Source organism: Trachypithecus francoisi, unplaced genomic scaffold (genome assembly GCF_009764315.1).
Source record: "Trachypithecus francoisi isolate TF-2019V2 unplaced genomic scaffold, Tfra_2.0 Lachesis_group7, whole genome shotgun sequence".
NCBI lineage: Eukaryota > Metazoa > Chordata > Mammalia > Primates > Cercopithecidae > Trachypithecus > Trachypithecus francoisi.
This window is the reverse complement of record NW_022681472.1, coordinates 1771887-1791397: the sequence shown is the minus strand read 5'-3', so window position 1 is coordinate 1791397 and position 19511 is coordinate 1771887. Positions and strand designations below refer to the sequence as shown.

Genomic DNA, 19511 nt, shown 5'->3' with positions numbered 1-19511 from the left:
TATCTTTCTTATGTTTCTATTGAAAGTAAACTAAATTATTAACAAGTCTCTTGTTTTCTGATTTTTTTCATTAGAGGCTATATTAGTTTCTATTAATTAAATTAGATGACCTCTCATACTGTTGGGATTGAAAAATCCATTTGTAAGTACAAAGCAGAAATCTGATAAAGTGAACATTGATTTGTTTTTTTCAGTATCATGTGTATTGATCATCTAGTTGGATTTAGCTTTTCCTGATTATGTGATGTTTTGTTGCAAAATGGCTAGTGAGTGATGCCAGCTAGTAAGAGCAGCTGCTGTGAAAGTGTAGTTTGATCTGTGTTGCCATAATAACAAAACAAATTTGAAAAGGCTGAAATGCAGCCACTGCAACCAGAAAGGGCTTAGAGAGGTCATGTCCATTCACTGACGTTCTTGTTGTGTCCTTCAGAATAGAGAGAAAATAATTTGACTGTCATTCCGTTTCTGAGTATTTTTAAAAAAGCGGCAAGGTATCTTCATGATTTTAATGTGTTGCCAGATAAATATTTAAAACACAATTATCTGAATCTCTTCATTCATAAATATCCTGGAAATATATTTTCTCTGTGTCAGGCAGAATATGAGTAGTTGGCAATTTGTCTTGGCATAGGAGAGTTCTGCATCTCCTGTGCAGTTGTTCATCTTGGATGTGCACTTCCTCCTGGCCACTAAGTGATCACATACTTCCTCCAACGCCATCTTTCCCTTCAGGCATTGAGCTGACTTACATAATCTGGGACTGACTACTAGGGTTTTCTAAGTTCATACATCATCTTATGGAATGTTCAGCACATTTAAATGAATGTTTATCGTATACATTTTAATAGAAAAATTTGGTCAAATGAATACACTTCTTCTTTTTTTTCCTTTATTTCCTTTTTTTTTTTTTTTTTTTTTAAGACAGAGTCTCACTCTGTCACCCAGGCTGGAGTGCAATGGCATGATCTTGGCTCACTGCAATCTCTGCCTCCCAGGTTCAAGTTATTCTCCTGCCTCAGCCTCAGCCACCTGAGTAGCTGAGACTACAGGCATGTGTCACCACACCCGGCTAGTTTTGTATTTTTAGTAGAGATGGGGTTTCACCACGTTGGTCAGTCTGGTCTCGAACTCCTGACCTCAGGTGATCCACCAGCCTCAGCCTCCCAAAGTGCTGGGATTACAGGCATGAGCCACCGCACTTGGCCATGAATACATTTGTAAGTATAGAATCTTAAACATCAGTGTCTGTTTTCCATCTATATGGGGAGGGAATTAGTGGAAATGATACTTCTTTAAACCTCCGAATTTTCACAGCTTGCAAACCCAGCAACTCTGTAGTTCATTGGAAGAAAAATAAAATGTTGCATCAAATAAAATGAGAACATTCCTTTCAAATATTTAGAGAATAAAATGTTTTGTTTTAATTTTATAATTTCTCTTGGTAGCAGATAATTAGGTAGATATCAAAGGTTTCCCCCACTTTGGGGAAATTATATCAATTTAAATAATCTGTCATGTAATTTTAAAATGTACATGTTTTTCTAAATCTAATTAATGGAGATATCAATAGCATAAGATTTTTATATTAATATACATTTTCAACTGGATGTGTTGAAAAAACTACTCCGGTGCTTCATTAAGTCAATAACATCTTCTAATTCTCCAATTCTGGAAGATGTTAGAAAATAGAAAAAAAGAGATTAAAACAATTTTTGTAATAGTTTGGGGAAGGCTGGGCGTTGTGGCTCACGCCTGTAATCCCAGCACTTTGGGACGCTGAGGTGGCAGATTACCTGAGATCAGAAGTTCGAGACCAGTCTGGCCAACATGGCGAAACCCCATCTCTACTAAAAATAAGCTGTGATGAGGCCAATTGACAATTAATGTTCTGATTGCTTTATTCATAATGCATAGAGTTTGTCAAAGGGGGTCAATGAAAAGAAGATAAATAGAAACTGATTACGGCACAAATCAAGTGTGTAAATAAACATCATAATCTCATTTTGACATCCAGGGTTTGTAGACAGTTCAGTAACCCTCAATCATGCCCCAAGCAGGTGACCATCTTGCACTGGTGGACGACCCAGCAGATGCCTGGTCGATGGACGCTCCCATCATGCCTCTTCCAGGCCCTGAGAACTACACCTCTCTCAGATCAAATTCAAAAGTCTCTGGCCTGGCATGCCAGGTTCTTAGTATTCTCATTCTGCTTTTCTCTCCAGCTTGCTGAAATGATTCTATCTATATCTCTAACTCTATCTATTTGTCTATCTATGTATCTATCTATCTATCTATCTATCTATCTATCCTATTCTATACTTCCTCTATTCTAAATGCCATTTCCATATTTTCCTATGCTGCCCCCCCCCCCTTTTTTAACCACTGAATATCTATCCTTTCTGCCCTGTGGGACACAGTGAACTGTTTTTCCAGCCATCTCACAATAAAAACTAAACTGCACCAACTTTTTTAAAGGACATACTAGAAAAATTTATGGAATAGCCTGCCAGCTTAGTTCCAGGTAAGAGTATCGAGTGAAATATTATGTGAAGACAGAATGTCTATTGCAGTTTTCAACACCATGATGGTGGGGATAAGTTCTAAATTAGAGATGAGATTATAGCTCCACACATCCCCCTATCAATTCCCTAGCTGGCTTCTTGCCTTGGGTGTCTAATTTGGTCATGCTAATTTAGTCTCTAAAAATATTCTATTTTTCTTGTTAATGTTTTCAATTCTAGCAGTTGTTTTTGTTGTCTTTAATTTAATTTTTGTGTATTTAAAATAAAAGATCAAAACTATCATTTTAAAATATACAAGTCTTGCTTCTACTCCAAAATCATCTACACTGTTGTTACCCATGATTTTCATTAGTTCCTCATTGATATCCAGGTATATGTCTAGTGTTTGGGTATATTCCAATTTATTCTTTTTTTACACAATATATACAACATCCTGTACCCCTTGCTTTGATCACTTACAAATATATCCTAGTGACTTTTTATTCTATCTATCTTTCTTTCTCTCTCTCTCTCTCTCTCTCTCTCTCTCTGTGTGTGTGTGTGTGTGTTTAGTTGAAAAATATTCTACTTGGGGATGTGTTGTAGGTTGATGGGCATTAATTGTATTCCTGGGTCTTTTTTTTTTCCCAATGATGGCACACTGAATAAACTTGTGCATTTTTTCCTTATTTGTTGAGGAATAATACTTCTAAAAATTTTCTAACTATACAGAAAGTTAATAAGCATTATAGAAGAAATAACATTCTCATTTTATAGTTTTGGAAATGTTCTATTATTTACAAATGGCTCTTTCATGCCCTCAATTTGCAGAACACTTTAAAAATACCAATAGCAGGCATTACAATATTGGTTCATTTGCCGTCCAGGGAGAGAGCTGAATCTTTCTGTGTATTCTCTAAAGAGAAAATGTATAAAGTGAACCTTAAATTTCATTTGGAAATGAAGAACCCCCCATTTGTGCTCTAATACTGCAAACAATATGGTTGGGTATGCTGCATTGCAGTCAGACTGTTTCAATTTATATTTATAAATGTTTTCTCTGTATAAATAAAATGACTTTGAGATTCTCTTTTAAATTTGTTGTCAATCTCCTAAGATTTGACCTTGAGGATATTATTTATTGCAATTAATCAAGGAGAAAAAAAATATATATATTATTTTCATGAAACATTGGGGATTTTCTAATTAATCTGATATTTTACTTAGCTCTTATAATTCAATTTATGTAGCTTTTCTGCTCATTCTCTGAAGGCATTTTTATCACCCATGAAAATCTGAAATATCAAGGGAAAATATTTCAATATTCATTTGTCCCTGCAGAGATCTTTGTGCTGTTCCACTGCAAATAACTATGTAGGACAGGCCTTTCAATGTTTTCAGTGCCAGAAAGCAAGTTTCAACTTTTTTATATCATTATTTTTTATTGCTGATAAAATAAATGAAAAAAACTGAATTACTTATTATTATCACTAATATTAATTTTCCAATTATCCAACAACAAAATAAAGGTAGTTAAAAACTCCTTTTTATTATATTATGCCATGCTAGAAAATAAAGTATCATTAATAATATGTTTGTGTGTAAGAGTCTACTATTTTCCAGATTGTATTTAAAGCAACAGTACTTGGTTATCAAATTATTTTATTTCTTAGTTGTGCAGCTTCATTCTCACTATTTTTATAACATTTTTCTAAGGAGAACCAAGACTACATAAAAATGTAGTGTCATGTTCATCATTGGCTTTCTAATGAAGACAACATATGAATAGCAATAAATTTGCATGACACTTAAAGTAATAAGTGCATTTATTTGCCACAAATCCTCTAATGTATACACTGGTCATGTTCCAGTGCTGCTTTAGCTCGTAGATAAACCCAACACATTTTTATTATAACATAACTAAACTTTTGTGTTTCAATCTAAAAGTAAAATATATCCTGAGAAAAAAGTTTTGAAATAGGCATATGGTGCCCAATAGCTTAATTATTTGCAATAGGTAAAAACGTGGGGAGAAAAGCTATGTGGATGAGATGAAAATGTTATTTCCAACGATCATATGCAAATGTGTGCATTTTCCAAAGATCTAAAGAGAGGCCTGATGATAGAACATCCAGGTTTAGCTGTTACAGTCCATGTTCTTTTCTCGATCTCCATTCTCTGGGCTGGGTGTCTTGATGATGCACAAGCCAGTGTTCAGGACATGGAGAACCTAAGTGTCTTCCTCCTGCTTCCAGAATTTAATAAATATGCAGGCTCTGGAAACTATGCATTTCTCCAAACCCCATCTAGGCTTTCGTGATTCCAATCTGCTATGGGGCTAGAAATAAACACTGCCTTTTAAAATACAGAGCCAGGCTGAGTGCAGCGGCTCATGCATGTATTCCCAGCACTTTGGGAGGCTCAAGCAGGAGGATCCTTTGAGTCCAATAGTTGAAGACTAGCCTGGGGAACATAGGGAGACCCCATTTCTACAAAATAAAAATTTCAAACTTAGCCAGGTGTGGTGGCACCAACTGTAGTCCCAGTTACTCTGGAGGCTGAGGTGGGAAGATCACTTGAGCCTGGGAGGTGGAGGCTACAGTAAGGCATGATTGCACCACTGCATTCTAGCCTGGGTGACAGAGTGAGAGCCTGTCTCCACAAAAAATTTAAAATTAGCCAGACACAGTGGCATGCACTTGTAGTCCTAACTACTTAAGAGGCTAAGGAGGGAGGATTTCTGGAGCCCAGGAGGCTGAGATTGCAGTGGGCTGTGATTGCCACACTGCACTCCAGCTTGGGTCACAGAGCAAGACCCTGTCTCAAGAAAAAAATTACAGACCCCAAAATATTCCTCCATTCACTTTTCAAGTTCCTTTACACTTTAGTTAATGTTATCTTTTGACTCCAGTCCCTATCCCTTGTTTTCTACACATAATTTTGGAGACAAGCAGACAAGTCTCCACTCTTGGAATATACGAGGCACTTTTATGCCTGCTTGCTTTGATTTTAATTGCTTCTGCTTAAATCCCCCCTTCCACCTGCTGCCTCTCATCACATCTGCATCTGGCCATGTAGTCAGTTCCAGCCAATATGACTAGTTAAGAATGATTAGGAGTGTCCCACCCAGATTTCAAGAAGTGGTTGTGCTTCCTCCACTCTCTTTAGTCTTCTGGTAGGTGGATGCAGAGGTTGAGGAGGCCCTAGGAAGCAGCAAAGTACAGGAAGGAAGAAACTCAGGTTCCAGAATCACTGGGTAGGATAACTGCACACCCATTTGCACAGCTACATGAGGCTGTCACACATGCAGTAACAAAGCTCTGTTAGTAAGCCCCTGGTATTTTGGAGTTGATTTGTTCAGCAATTTAAAACACAGAATATTAGTCCAGGCGCGGTGGCTCACTCCTGTAATCCCAGCACTTTGGGAGGCCAAAGTGGGTGGATCACCTGAGATCAGGAGTTCGAGACCAGCCTGGCCAACATGGTGAAACTTCTTCACTATTAAAAATACAAAAATTAACCGGGTGTGGTGGCGGGTGCCTGTAATCCCAGCTACTGGGGAGCCTGAGGCAGGAGAGTAACTTGAACCTGGGAGGCAGAAGTTGTAGTGAGCTGTGATCACGCCACTGCACTCCAGCTTGGGCGACAGAGCAAGATTCTGTCTCCAAAAATAAATAAATAAATAAATAAATAAATAAATAAATAAATAAATAAATAAAAACATTGAATATTGCAGACCCTAGGAGAGGAGGAGGATTCCACAATTTAAACTTGGTCACTTGGCTCTCATGGGTCGGGGTTACATGGCGGCAACTGTGTAAAGCGAGAGCCTCAGAGATACTGCTGCTGTCAGGACAGCCTGAGACCTAAGCCGAAACTGGGGCTGTCGCGGGTCCCACACTGTCTCAAGGAGTTGGAAAGTCCCATTGTATCAGAGTAAGAGAGATGGTAGCTTTGATTGTGATTGTGGTGAGCTGGAGCCACTTGATCACTGACAGAAGACATCTTCTGTTAACCAACAGCCGCCAGGGCTTCCTGTTGAAATATAGAGCAATAAAGAAAGAAAAGAAGCAAAACGGAAATAGTGCTTGCCAGCACCTTACAACAATGCTGCTCAGGATTAGTCCAACACTGAATGTATCTGTACTGTGAGGAGAATGTTCATAGAAGCCTGTTGTGTGCATATTTATTCACATGTTTGTTAAATGTTATATCGTTTAGCACAGTAATCTGAGTGCATAATAGGTCATTTCATTCCGTTTGAGTTTCTTGAGTGTTTTCTTTAAATGTCTGCAGAGTTGCTGCCCCTTTCTTGAACTATGAGTACTGCAATCTTTTTTTTTTTTTTTTTTTTTTTGAGACGGAGTCTCGCTGTCACCCAGGCTGGAGTGCAGTGGCCAGATCTCAGCTCACTGCAAGCTCCGCCTCCCGGGTTCACGCCATTCTCCTGCCTCAGCCTCCCGAGTAGCTGGGACTACAGGCGCCGCCACCTCGCCCGGCTAGTTTTTTGTATTTTTAGTAGAGACGGGGTTTCACCGTGTTAGCCAGGATGGTCTCGATCTCCTGACCTCGTGATCCGCCCGTCTCGGCCTCCCAAAGTGCTGGGATTACAGGCTTGAGCCACCGCGCCTGGCCTACTGCAATCTTTTTAATTGTTGATATGAGTAGAGCTTTTTGAGCTTTAAGTCTAAGGGTAACTTAACAGGCCTGTTTGGTATATGCAGTGAACATCAAGAAACCATCTTGCTGTGGAACCATAATTATTTTTCTTCTCCCTTTTTGAAAGATCTTTCCTTCTGATGCCAATTTTCTTCCTTGTTTACACAAGTTCAACCATTTGAAAGGAAAAGGCAATAGTAAGGGTTTCAAAATGGCAGAGAAATTTGAAAGTCTCATGAACATTCATGGTTTTGATCTGGGTTCTGGGTATATGGACTTAAAATCATTGGGTTGTGGAGGCAATGGTTTGGGTTTTTTCTGCTGTAGGCAATGACGGTGACAAAAGAGTGGTCATCAAGAAAATGGTCCTTACCAATTCCCAGAATGTCAAACATACTGTACGTAAAATCAAAATTATTAGAAGACTTGACCATGATAACACTGTGAAAGTGTTTGAAATTCTTGGTCCCAGCGGAAGCCAATTAACAGACGATGTGGACTCTCTTACAGAGTTGAACAGTAAATGTTTACATTGCTCAGGAGTAGATGGAGACAGACTTGGCTAATGTGCAGGCTAATGTGCAGTAGATGGAGACTTGGCTAATGTGCAGGCTAATGTGCAGTAGATGGAGACAGACTTGGCTAATGTGCAGGGCCCTTTACTGCAAGAGCATGCCAGGCTGTTCACGTATCAGCTGCTACTGGGGCTCAAGTATATTCACTCTGCAAACTCACTGCACAGAGATCTCAAACCAGCTATTCTTTTCATTAATACTGAAAGCCTGGTGCTGAAGATAGGTGACTTTGGTCTTGCACGGATCATGGATACTCATAATTCCCATAAGGGTCATCTTTCTGAAGGATTGGTTACTAAATGGTACAGGTCTCCACAGCTTTTACTTTCTCCTAACAATTATGCTAAAGCCATTGACACGTGGGCTGCAGGCTGCATCTTTGCTGAAATACTGACTGGTAAAACCCTTTTTGCAGGTGCACATGAATTTGAACAGATGCAGCTGATTTTATAATCGATTCCTGTTGCACATGAGGAAGGTCGTCAGGAGCTTCTCAGAGTAATTCCACTTTACATTAGAAATGACACGACTGAGCCACACAAACCTTTAACTCCGCTGTTTCCAGGAATTAGTCGAGAAGCACTGGATTTCCTGAAACAAATTTTTACATTTAACCCCATGGATTGGTTAACAGTAGAAGAAGCACTCTCCTATTCTTACGTGAGCATATACTCTTTTCCAATGGGTGAGCCAAATTCAAGCCATCCTTTTCACATTGAAGATAAAGTTGATAATATTCTGCTTATGGATGAAACCCACAGTCACATTTATAACTGGGAAAGGTACCATGATTGTCAATTTTCAGAGTATGATTGGCCTATACATAACAACTTTGATATTGATGAAGTTCAGCTTGATCCAAGAGCTCTGTTTGGTGTCACTGATGAAAAAGAAGTACAAGTTGATCCCTGAAAATATTTGGATGAAGATTAGCAAAAGTATCTGGAGGACCCTGCTTTTGATACCAATTATTCTACTGAGCCTTGTTGGCAGTACCCAGATCATCATGAAAACAAATATTGTGATCTGGAGTGTAGTCATACTTGTAACTACAAAACAAGGTCATCATCATATTTATATAACTTAGTTTGGAGAGAGAGTGAAGTTAACCATTACTATGAACCCAGGCTTATTATAGATCTTTCCAATTGGAAAGAACAAAGCAAAGAAAAATCTGATAAGAAAGGCAAATCAAAATGTGAAAGGTATGGATTGGTTAAAGCCCAGATAGCACTAGAGGAAGCATCACAGCAACTGGCTGGAAAAGAAAGAGAAAAGAATCAGGGGTTTGACTTTGATTATTTTATTGCAGGAACTATTCAACTTAGTTCCCAACATGAGCCTACTGATGTTGTTGATAAATGACTTGAATAGGTCAGTGTCGCAACTAGAACTGAAAAGGTTGATATCAAAGTCAGTAAGCTAAGAAAAACAGGAAAAAGGAATGGCAAATCTGGCTCAATTAGAAGCCCTGTACCAATCTTCTTGGAACAGCCAGTTTGTGAGTGGTGGGGAGGACTGTTTTCTCATAAATCAGTTTTCTGAGGTAAGGAAGGATGAACAAGTTGAGAAGGAAAACACTTACACCAGTTACTTGGACAAGTTCTTTAGCAGGAAAGAAGATCCTGAAATGCTAGAAACTGAGCCAGTAGAGGATGAGAAACTTGGGGAGAGAGGACATGAGGTAGGATTTCTGAACAACACTGGGGAGTTCCTCTCTAATAAGCAGCTTGAGTCCATAGACATCCCGCAGTTTCACAGTCCAGTTGGGTCACCACTTAAGTCAATACAGTCCACAGGAACATCTTCTGCTATGAAATCTTCCCCTCAAATTCCACATAAAACATACAGCAGCATTCTGAAACATCTGAGCTAAAACATTCAGCAGACATTTATCTTTGAATTATTCAAGAAATGTGTTTTGTCTTTTTTTGTTACTAGTGTTTAAGTCATTTTTTACTTGAAGCAGGTGGTGTCATTTAATAAGGATTTTATTAGTTCTTGGTTTTTAAAATCCATACTTTCTTTTTCTACAGGTGAGATAGTTTTTGTTTTAACTGGCATGCCATTTGCACACAAAAATAAAGAATAGAGCAAAGTAATGCAATGTAGAAGGAGACAAAAGGAATGCACTAAGACAAGTAAAGAACATTCTCTCACAGAACAGTGATCTGTTTTACAGGAAACAAATCTTGCCTTGAAATTTACACAGTGAGACTATACACAATTGCATGAAAAAATCTACTTTTTCCTAAGACATTTTTCATTCATGAGTATTTTCAAATTTTTCATACTGTACACATTTCTTAAAACACATGATACCAGCAGCAACTGAAAATGAATGTCGAATTTGGTGCATATGTGTTATCTACCTCAAGGTAGCAAGAGTATGTGGCAACACATATATCACCCACAGTGCTTCACAATATGCACTTCTATTTAGCCAGCGTTTATTGTAGTAAACTATTCTTAATAAGACTCATTTGTTATTTATAAAAGTTCTGTGTTATTGTGAAGTGTTAATACATCACATCTTATTTATTTTAGCAAATCAGTGTATTTCTGTATTTAATTATAAAAATTAACTTAGTTTTAAAAATTTATTTGCAAATACACTTTTTCCATTTGGTTCTATGGTTCATTGCCTACCTAGCTGAATGTATAATGTCAGCTTATCCTAAAGCTGTTGAAGTACTTAATTTACCTAGGTGTTCATTTTAAGTAATGTGCTCACTGTGTATAGGAATTTGTATTTTGGAGGTGCTTGATCTATCTATAAAGAAAAATTAATTAGGAATTACTTTATTATAAAATGCGCCTAGAAGTCTTAATTGTGTTTATTAAAAACACCGAATGTTAAACTTGTGTGCATGGAAGTATTTAAGTTACATCGTTGTTGTAGTTTAAAAGTTGTACATGATAAGACATTTTATTTTTACTGTATGTTTTTACTGAATGATCTGTTCCCCATCCCAAGGCAAGTATGAATACAATTAGGTTAAATGTAGGAAAATAAAATAAAATAAACTTGGCCACTTGTCCTTCATGTTATATCTGTTTGTGTTAAGAGAAAAAAATATTTATTAAACACCTTATTTTCATTAGAAAACAATGTTAGATTCTCTTGGGAACGTGACTATGATCAAAGTGTGGTCTTTATTCTTGAGAAACTTAAAATTTAATATCATCATAGTTTTCACTAAGCTACAAAGGGATCTTCCTTGTTTACCTATTGTCTTGGAAAACGTGTTCATTAAACAGCAACTCTAGGTGAGGTTTCTAATTCTGTATTTTGTGCAAATGAAAAAGAAATCTCCATCAAATGTTATCTAAGAAATCTTTTTTTTTTTTTTTTGAGATGGAGTCTTGCTCTGTCACCTAGGTTGGAGTGCAGTGGCATAATCTTGGTTCACTGCAAGCTCTACCTCCTGGGTTCACGCCATTCTCCTGCCTCAGCCTCCCGACCACTCCTGACTAATTTTTTGTATTTTTAGTAGAGGCGGGGTTTCACCATGTTAGCCAGGATGATCTCGATCTCCTGACCTCGTCATCTGCCCGCCTCAGCCTCCCAAAGTGCTGGGATTACAGACATGAGCCACCACGCCAGGCCAATATTTGTATAAAATGTGTGAGGATCTTACTCTGTGTAATGTTCTGCACAAGTCACCATAGAAACTTTTGAAGGACACAGTCACTGAAATAGATGAGTTTAAAATATCATGACAAGCAGAAGTGTTAGACCATTTTCTTCTCCCATTTTGGAGGAATGTCTTGTTTATATAAAATTAGCTTTTTATCTGTTTCAAATAGTTTTAAACTAATAGAGAAATCAATTAGATAAAAACAAAAATAAGATAATTGAGACTCTATAACAAGATCTTATCTTTATGAGGAAAGCAAAGCTTCTTAGAAACTAAAATAATTCTTTTTTAAGAGGAAAAAATAGAGTATAAAAATCTCAATTAGAAAAGCAACTTACTTTCAGGGCCAGTATTCTCCCAAAACAATATGACATTAATAAACAATTCACAAGGCTCTACTTGAAATTTTCATTTTTTTAACACTCTTTGGGCCAGCAGCTTACTCAGTCCTGACTCTGTCCCATGTTATTATCTAAAAGTACTACAGTGCAAGTGAAATTTCTTCAAATAAAGGAGATGCCTTAGAGACAATCATCGGATACACTCCAGATTGCCCCAGAAAAGTACCCGCACATGCTTTGATAAGACAGTAAATGCCTTCCTGATTTTCAAAGTAATTCTATCAAGCAAATCACCTATATGCTGTTATGTAACAGCAATAATTTTTTGTTTTCACTTAAGTGGCCATTCTGAATGAAACGCCTATTTTAGAATAATGAATAGAGTAGAACTGGAATGTTTCTAACACACAAAATAATGATAAATATTTGAGGTGATAGAAACCCCAATTACCCTGATTTGATCATTGCACATTGTATGCTTGTATAAAAACATGACATAGATCCCATAATACATATGGATACACCTTTTATGTTCCCATGATAACTTTAAATAAATTTTTTTAAAGAAGGTAAACCTATGCAAGCTTCCTAAAAAATTTGGCTCAATTTTGAGTTATTAAATAAAAAAACTAAAGTTCTTAGAAACAATGTTGTATCCTAGTTTAAGGATATATTCTGGTTTTGGTTGTAGACGAGCCCCATCAAATTCAAATATGTCAGCCCCAGCTCATTCTGCCTGCACTTCCAATGCTGCAGACAAATAGACAATGCCTCTCACAGCATGAAGAGTTACACCACTAAATGACTTCCCCTATTACATGCATGTAAAGTTCATCAATACAACAATCCCACTTTTTCCTTGTTAATAGTTTACTATTATATGCGTGCATTTTTTTTTGTTTTTGCTTGTGCAAAATATTTCTAACTATTGACCTTAATTCTCTCTTGCATTTGTACTGAGATTAAGATTGCTATTATCGACACATGCAAACTTTAACAATACATAAGCATACCTAGAATACATATACACACACAAACACAAAAAGAGTAACTGTACAGAAAATTATTTGCTTTCCTACTTTTATTAATAGTTTTAAAACCATATACAATTTAAATATTTAATATCTATACCAAACACAGCTGGTTAAGATACTATGATTAGAAAAACAATTAATTAATAAAACAGTCAAGGATTAAAGGTTTTATTACTGTTCTAAATCTTAATATTTTTCAAAATTTTGCTCTAATGGATCTGTTTTAAAATATAATATTCAACATGAAATGTAAATTATTCCTTAATTAACTTTATTAAGTAAAATCATGCTTTTGGTAATGCATACTGTGTTAGTTCATTTTGTGTTTCTGTAAAGGAATACCTAAGGCTGGGTAATTTATAAAGAAAAGAGGATTATTTGGCTCACAGTTCTGCATGCTGAGCAAGCATGGTGCCAGCCTCTGCTTCTGGTGAGACCTCAGGATACATAACTGTAGCAGAAGGTGAAGGGCAAGCAGGTGTGTTACATGGTGAGAGAATGAGAAAGAGGGAGAGGAGGAGGTGCCAGGCTCTTTTCAACAATCAGCGCTCATGTGACTAATAGAGCAGGAACTCACTCATTAGCTCAGGGATTGCGCCAAGCCATTCATGAAAGATCCGCCCCTCTGACACAAACGCCACCTGTGAGTGTCTGTCTCCAACACTGGGGATCACATTTTGACATGAGATGTGGAGGGGATGAACATCCAAACCATATCACATATTAATCTGTCTCTTGACAGTTAAAAATCCAACTTTATAACCAAATAGTACTTTACCAAGTGATAAGATATTCTAGAAAATAACCCTAGAAAGGAATAGAACTCTATTTTATTAATCAACAATTGTTTATTGAGCTGATTCATATGGCAATATGTATTTGATATTTGCTATATGTCAATTTGCATTATTGGATATTAGTGTGATTCAGCAACACATACTTCTTCCTCTATAAGTTGACAATGAAGCAATTCCTAGAGGATAATATTGGTAATATTTCTTTGTATTCAGAACATCTCAATATTAAATTCTCTATATTGTGGTTGGCTCTTACTTAAACCTTTATACTACCTCAGTCACCCAGGTATTGCAGAGCTACATGCAATGAAAATAGAGAAAAGTTTCTTTCAAATCTATCTCCATTCTCTCCCTTACTGCATTTATATACGTTTTCCTAACTCATTTGATAATAGCAATTCTGTCAGAGACTGTAGTTGTTCACCAAAATGTATGCTGCTGTTCTTACTGAGCACACATACAGACTACATTCTCCATGCTTCGTGAAAGTTGGGTGAGGCAAAGTGAGTAATTTAGGCAGCAGAATGTGAATGGCACTGGTATGTACCACTTGAGGGTGGGTCTTCCAGATAGCAGCATGCTTTCTCCATATTCAATTCCCTGTTTCTCTTAGCCAGGAAGGAAATGAGCAGAGTGATCTTGGAAGTGACCTCAAAAGTCATGTGCTAAGGATTGCAGAGTTGCCAGGCCTAGGTACCTCAACAACCATCTGAGGCCAACTTCCTGTTTACTTGAACCAACCTGATTGGTACATGACAGCGGCGGGCGTTGCGGGGTGGGGGGTTGGCGGGGGAGACTTTTAATTGCTTGACTCACTAAATTCTTGTTAGTTTTGTTATGGAGGCATAGTTACTCTAACTAATATAAACTGCCAAAGTCAGGTGTTACCATAATAAAAATGTGTGACATTTTTTAACAGTTGGGAAATAGATGATAAAAAAAAAATTTATAACATTTTAATCTTTTTTATGACATCATAAGTATTTTGATAAACTGGTTATGTGTGCTAAATTAGAAAGGACCCTATTTACCTCTTATTATCCTGTAAATGTCTGAAGGGTTTCTAGTGATAACCTCTGTTTCCTTTTGATATTAGTAATTTGTTTCGTTCTTTTTTCTTTGTAATCACTGCAAGAGGTTTGACAACATTATTGATCTTTACAAAGAACCAACTTTTGGTTTCATCGATTTTCTTTATAGTGTTTTGTTGTTTTCAATTTCATTGATTGAAGTTGTTATCTTTATGATTTCTTTTTTCCTTCTGGTTTTGGTTGTATTTTGCTCTTTTTTTCCAGTTTGTTGAGTTGGGAGCTTAGATTACTGATTTGAGGCCACTCCCTTTTCTGATATAAACATGTAGTGCTATAACTTCCTCTTTCAGCAATGCTTAAGCAGTTTCCCACAAATGTTAAGTTGTGTTTTCATTTTTAATTAGTTCAATGTATTTTTATTTTTGTTTGTTTGCTTAAGTTTTAGAAAATTTCAACTTTTAATATAGATTGAAGGGTAAATGTGCAAGTTGGTTAGATGGACATATTGCATGATGCAGAAGTTTAAGGTATAAATGCTCCCATCACCCAGGTAGTAAGCATAGTACCCAGTAGGCAGTTTTGCAGCACACATTTCCCTCCCTCTCTTGCATACCTAGTAGGCCCCAGTGTCTGTTGTTTCCATCATTGTGTCAATGTGTATTCAATGTTTAGGTCCCACTTATAAGAACATTCAGTATTTGCTTTTCTGTACTTGCATTAATTTGCTTAGAATAATGGCCTCCAGCTGCATCAGTGTTGACGCAAAGGACATGATTTTGTTGTTTTATGGTTGTATAGTATTCCATGGTGTATAGATACTACATTTTCTTTCTTTAATCCACAGTTGATGGGTGCCTAGGTGATTCCATGTCTTTGCTATTGTGAATAGTGCTGTGATGAACATAAAGGTACAAATGTCTTTTTGGTAGAACAATGTATTTTTCTTTGTGTATATACCCAGTAATGGGATTACTGTGTCAAATGGTATTTCTGTTTCAAGCACTTTTCTGCTTTGAGTAACTGAATTAGCTTCTTGAAGAAATTCTTAGAAAGAGGCAAAACCCCATAGGCAAGGTATTTGGATCAGCAGACAAAGGCACAAATCATTCACTACCAGTACCACCATCTGATGTGATAAATGCACAAGAAAGTACTATGAGAACTTTAAAGCTCCATCCAAATATTAACTCAGTGAGACTGGCCAGAAACCTGGAACCAGTAGTCAGAGCCTACATCTGGATTTGATGGCCAGAAATGAAGACACATGCTATATACATATTTGATGATTAATGTCTGCCTAGCTCAGAATAAAAAAATACCCTTTTGAAATCATCAAATCCCAGGGAAATATGTTTTATCTCCCTAAACCAATGGCAGTTCATTCTCTCGAGTTCCAATGGTTTGGGACCAAGTCTGTTTCACACATAAATGAATACTCCAGAAAATGTACCCAGGAAAACTTAAGATATATATGACTCTCCACAGAGCCTCTAACACAGCATGGGTGACAGGCATACCAGTCTGACTTTCAGGTTTGCAAAATTAGCAGAAACATCCACAAGAGTTTCAGAGTGTGAGATTGTCCAGTGAGAGAAACTGCCTGCCAGGATTCTGGAATGATCTCTTTTCTCTCTTGGTCAAAGAGTATGTAATGTAATTAAAAGTCATATACACTTTTACTCAGGCAAAGAAAAGGTAGCATCTCATTTTTTATAACTAACTGGCTCTCTCACCACCCTCCACCATAATGGGATACCAGGGGAAGTTGGAGTGAAACCCTTTCAATTTTCCATTTAATATTGTCTCATTCTCTTATAGTTCAAAGAGTCTCTTAGCAACTGGCTCTGTCTCTTCGGGTAAACGTTCAGCCTTTTGGGTATCCATGGTGGTGGCCCAGGCAATGGGCATATGTAATGGAAGAAAGGGGTTTTGAGTCTGCATGAGTTCTTTGAGTCTTCACTAATTTCTGCTCTAGAGCCACCAACTGACTGTGTTTCCTGGTACCTGGTGGATTCTGCTAAGATGTGCCTGGTGAGGTTGTATTTACTCTCTTTTCTGGGTCAGTGCCTGGTGGGGCTGTGGGCCCGTTCCCCACCACCCCAACCCCAAGTCTCTTCCATGGCCATGTCTGTTTCCTGGAGGGCTATTTGTGCTATGGCCTTTGCAGCAAGTTCACACCCATTTACCATAGTGGCCCCTGGAAGCAGGTGTCAGCTCCCAGCAGAGCTGGGGATCATGAACCTCCTCTGTGGCCTTCAGGGCTCTAGTATGCTAATCAGACTCCCTCTGCCCTGCCATAGCATGTCTTGCTCTGTGATCACAGCCCCATCCAACCAAGGTTCAAAACAGTGAACAGGGGAACATGCCGTCTGCCTTTGGCTTTCTCCTCAGCCCTAACTCCTCTGAGAGATTTCAGCCTGGAGTGGGAGCCACAATACCCCTGCACCGTCTACCTGCCTCTCTCTCCCACACCCTGCTGAACTAGTCAGACATCTTTTTAAAATAGTTTTATTGAGATATAGTTTAAATACAATTCGCTCATTTAAAGTGTACAATTTAATGGTTTTAGCATATTCACAAAATTGTGCAACTATCACCATGATCAATTTTAGACCATTTTTACCAATGCAAAAAGGAACCCCATACCCATTAGCAGTCACCATCCCTTTTCATTCTAACCCCCAACCTTAGGGTACTATGAATCTACTTTCTGTCTCTATCAATTTTTCCAGCAATTTGCCTATTCTAGGGTAGGCATGGTGGCTGTCACCTATAATCCCACTACTTCAGGGAGCCAAGATGGGATCACTTGAGGCCAGGAGTTTATGACCATCCTGGATAATGTAGTGAGACTCTGTTTCTACAAAAAAATAAAAACATCAGCAGGGCATGGTGGTGTGTACCTATAGTCCTAGCTACACAAGCAGCTGAGGTGAGAGGATCCCTTGAGCCCAGGAGTCTGAGACTGTAGTGAGCTGTGATTGCACCACTGCACTCCAGCCTGGGCTACACAGTCACAACCTGTCTAAAAAAAAAAAAAAAAAAAAAAAAAGTAGAATTTCAGAAGGAAATAATTTAAAATATTAGTACTTTCAGGTCAGTTTGTTAACGGAGTGATGATTCTGTATGAAGAAGATTATCCCAGTGAGTCCAAAACATCCTGTTCTAGAGATGAGAAGACAGAAGCTTACCTGGGTGAGAGGGGGCAGTGCACTGCATAGGAGGATGCTCACTGTGGTGCTGGGAAAATGGCCACAGAAGAGACCCCATCGAGGTCCCACAGCAGAGAAAGGCTGAATTGCTGTGGTGATCAGCCTCTCTTCCAGCTGTGTAGGACACTGAGGCCCCAGGTCCCAATCTGCTTGGCTATGGGCACGTCTTCCTCAAGACAGCATGGTGGGGAAATGTGCCCAAGATTATAATTCCCTGTCCTTTTGGGGTAAATGGCGCTACTACTCATGCTGATGTGTGAGACTTGGAGATGGCGTGGAATCACAGGCAGGCCACCTGTTACCAGGATACCTGGGACAGAAGTCAAAACACGGTAAAATAGTGAAATACAAAAATAATTATGGCCTGAAGTGAAATAGTATAAAATAGTGTATTTTTTAATATTCTTATGAACATGTGGAATAGAGACTTTGCACTTGGTCAAGAACATGGCTGGGCAGTGAGGTGGCATTGAGTGTAGTGTGATGAGTTCCTCACTGGGTTACTTAAGGGCATTATGTCCACTGCTCAAAACTTGTATGCTGGTCAGTGAGCCAAGGTCACAGTGCCTAGCCAAGAAGCAGGTGTTCCTGAGAACCCAAACATCCCAGAGAGTATCTGAGAGCACAGCAAAGCAAAAAAACGTACTGGTCAAACACAGTATGCAGAGCCAGAACATCAGCCTAAAAGCAGTTTAGAGGTGGGAGGCAGCACAGGTCTCTAGAGCTGTCCTGCCGCTCTCCAGGGATGCCCTGCGTGTAAGTCCCAAAGAACTCATCTAATGCTCAAGCTGAGCTTGTCTGAGTCAGTCTTTGGGCTAACAGCACCTTCTCAGTTTGTGGGGGCACATTACAGTCCCAAGATTTTCTTGTAATAGGGAGGGCATGGGGCCCAGATGCTTGTGGGAGAAGAAGCACAACTCCCTCCAGCAGCAAAGTCCTGGGACGGAGGAGGTTAGGGAGGCATCTGGGTCCCAGGGCCCTCTCTGGCTGTCTCCCCAGAGTGTGGAGTCCTCTCTGCACCCACACTCACCAGCAGCCTGCATGGTCCTTGTTGGCAGTGAAGGGCCTCTGCCCTCGTGGAGGGGAATATAGTAGAGGACCCCACTGAGCAGCTCCTGCTGTTCTCTTCCATGGAGCTCTGTAGCAACAGTTCCTGCAGCAGAGTAGGATGCACAGAGCCCTGCCTGCCATTGTCCAGGCTGTTTATGCACACAGATCCTTGTATGACAAGGACTTCTACCTAAGAAGGAAGGAAATGACCACCAGAGGGTCAGGGATTCACTTTGGAGAAGATGAGAGCAGCCCAACACTCACCTTCCCACCCTGCCAGCCAGGATCTGGGGTGTTAGCATGACATGACCTTGAGGATGACCCCTCTCACCCACCTAATCCTGCCCAGGGCAGACCTCCCCTCACATCCCCTTTCCCCTACCCTCAGGCAGAGAGGTGTGGGCTGCCCAGGCATGCTCACAGTGATGGCTTATCCTGGACTGGCCTGCCCTGGCTGCCTGTGTTTCCTTTGGGGGTCTCCTGGAAAATGGCCTGTGGTGAGGGCTGAACCCACATCTGTAGCATCAGGAAAGGCTCTCATGCCAGGGTTTCCTGAGGCTACAGCCTGGATAAGTCAGGCTACAGCAGGATGTTTTCTTGAACATCTCTGGCCAAGAGAGCTGGGGAGGGAGCTGTTTCTAAATTATGGGTGCCTGATCACAGGGATTCC

The 19511-nt window shown here is 39.0% G+C and overlaps 1 pseudogene; it reads left to right on the top strand.

The window, feature by feature from the left end:
• Positions 1–7339: 7339 nt before the first annotated feature.
• LOC117079351 lies at positions 7340–9611 on the top strand (annotated as a pseudogene).
• The last annotated feature ends 9900 nt before the right edge of the window (positions 9612–19511 follow it).